We start from the raw sequence: 2,755 nt of genomic DNA, 5'->3' as shown, positions 1-2,755 counted from the left end.
ATCGAGGCATACACTAGAAGAAAGCCAGAAAATTAGGACAAAAATTGAATTTAAAAAGAAACAAACAATAACGCCAGTCCCCGGCAACGGCGCCAAAAATTGACAGGTCGTCAGCCTGTGCAATAATAAAATTAAACCTATTTACCTGTTAAAATGACCAAACCCAATTCCAAGTACTGGAGCAGGGACTCTAGGTGTGCAATGGGTTACTTGATTCACCCTATTCCCGAAGAGTTTGCTTGATCCGATATACCCGAATGGATTGGTTATTTCTTTTCACAAATAATTATGAATGCGTAGACAGGGTAAGTAGGGTCGTATCCACAGGGATTGGGTATATTCGTTTCTTAAGAAATCCAAAGCAACACAGGGGGTGATTTTGTAGGAATGCCAACAATCAAATGAATTCAAATAAGAAAATAAAAATAAATAACTAATTATAAATTAAACCACAATTCACTGAACTTAGAATAACAATAATTAAAGTCCTAAATCTATTGAAACAAGGGAACAATTAAAAATGTAATAAAGTAGACAACCAAAAATCAAATGGCACTTCACTAAAATCAAGATAATATTAATTAAAGATCTAGCCAAGAAGTAAGTTCAGCAATGGTTCACCTAATTGATCATTGATGCAAGGCAATCTCAATTATTTACCAATAAATATGTTATAATTACCAAACAAGCGATGGTAGTCAACCCCTCCTTACTGTGTCGGTGATCAAGATACGCCCGTTAATCACCGCTCTAATTGAGAAATAATCCTAGGTACGCCCGTAGAATTTAATTCCCCAATTGCCTTACGTATTAGAGGAGCCCTATTCTAACCAAATAACACACTACCAGGGTTATTTTAGATTAGCCCGCGTATTCCCCTGACACGAATCTAACCGTGCCAGTTGTCACTATTTTGAGGTAATTAAACAATTACGGATTTAATACCCCAATTGATAATAGATTACCAAATCAATTAATTATCCGGATCCAAGACAATCAACTAATTAAATAACCATAAGCATAGTAATCAGGGAATACACGAATACCAATAAATAAAAGGGAAAGATTAAATTAAATCGATCTCACAATTTTTAGGCGAGCCAGAGCCTTCGTTGCTCCTTGACTAGGATTGGAAAATTAGCTCATAATTGATGAACTAAATTCACGGGAAATTGAAAAGGGAACAGCGGCCATTGTCCGTTAAAATTCTGGAGAATCCAACTCGTCCGAACGTGAATAAATGGAAAAGCTACGAAAGACAATTCATAGTTTCACTTCGTCTCACGCACAAAGGAGGAGAAACCACTAAATGCATTTAGGGAAGAAAAGTCAAAGCCACCAATTTCTAATGCTTGCCATGCGGATGATAAGCAAAAAGCATTTCTAGTGGAAAAGTCAACAATCTCAAGCTGAGCAATCCTTTTTCCTATCATCCGTGAGTATCTGGAGCTAAAAATAGAATCCAAGGGAAAAGTCAAGCATTTCCGCTAAGCTACAGTCGAGAAAAAACTAAGAATCAGAGCCAGCCCCCCATCTGATCCTCTTTATTGCGGCGGCTCACAGCAGGAAGAAGAGCTCTCCGTCCGTCATCCCTTTGCGAAAATTACCAAAATGGGCGTGACATCTTCTCTTCCAAAAGTGCCCCTGGGACAAGCTTTATCATCTGAATTCTTTTCCTGTAAATTTGGCACCGGTTATCATATTTTCATTTTACTCCCTGAAATATACGTAAATTAAGAAAAATGAGTAGAATCCAGCAATTAATCCACATCAAGTCAGGTAATAGGGGAAAATAATAATAAAATAAATAGATAAATTGCCGCCTATCAATTTAAATGAAGATCCAGTATACAAACCTTATCAAAAGCATATATATATTTTGTTTCAAAAACAAAGACCCATAATTAAAAAAAAAAAAAAGTTAATCGGGTCAATTGAAACCGGTTGAACTACCGGGTCAATCGGATTTGACCAGGTCAATTTCTTATCCGATCAAACTAGAGACCCCGTTGGTCTAATGGTCGGGTCACCGGGCCTACCGGTTCAACCGTTGAGTCGATTCGGGTTTATTAACAACGGCCTTGACTCTGAGGAATAAGCAGTTGCCATATCTAGTCATGATCGGGGAAGGGAGGGGGAAGGAGATGGCGGAGGCAGAGGGGAGGAGAGGGCGGAGGAGATAGAGGGGAAGTAGGAGAAGAGAAGGAGGGGAGAGGAAGGAAGTAGAGATAGAAAAAAATAAAGTTTCTGCCTCTGCCGGCAATCGGCGAGCAGTTAGTGAGGAGGGGGGGAGATGAAGATTGCAATGGGGTGGGGGAGAAGAAGAGGAAAGGAAAGAAAGGGGAAAAGAAAAAAAAGGAGAGGTAGGATGGAGAGAGAGAGAAAAAAAAGTTTCTACTGCTGGTAGCTGGCAAGGACGGGCGGTTAGTGAGGTGGGAGGGAGAAGAAGATTGCGGTGGCGTGGGGGAGAAGAAGCGGAAAGGAAAGAAAGGAGAAAAAAGATGAAAGTTTTTCTTTTCTTAAAGAAATTTTTACACACTTCAAAAATTTTTTCTATAAATTCTACAGTATATTACAGTAAAGTTTAGACAAATTTCCAAAAAACTCACCTACCAAATGGGGCTTATGTTTGGCTTCACTGCACTGGGGTTATTACCATTATTATTATCATCATCATCATCGGGGAAAAGGGTCATAAACCTTTTTAAAAAATACATCAAAATTCTGAAAAAAAAAACTGTCTAGCAGTGATACA

General features: G+C 38.7%; 1 long non-coding RNA gene across 1 annotated transcript; it reads right to left on the bottom strand.

Annotated features, from left to right (window-relative positions):
- Positions 1–1,294: 1,294 nt before the first annotated feature.
- On the bottom strand, positions 1,295–2,469 carry LOC140013859 (uncharacterized). Its single transcript, XR_011820688.1, has 2 exons — positions 1,857–2,469; positions 1,295–1,717 (listed from the first exon to the last, which is right to left on the bottom strand). It is a non-coding gene; the product is annotated as an uncharacterized lncRNA (long non-coding RNA).
- Between the last annotated feature and the right edge of the window lie 286 nt (positions 2,470–2,755).

This window comes from Coffea arabica, chromosome 8c (genome assembly GCF_036785885.1).
Source record: "Coffea arabica cultivar ET-39 chromosome 8c, Coffea Arabica ET-39 HiFi, whole genome shotgun sequence".
NCBI lineage: Eukaryota > Viridiplantae > Streptophyta > Magnoliopsida > Gentianales > Rubiaceae > Coffea > Coffea arabica.
This window is presented reverse-complemented; position numbering and strand designations above follow the sequence as displayed.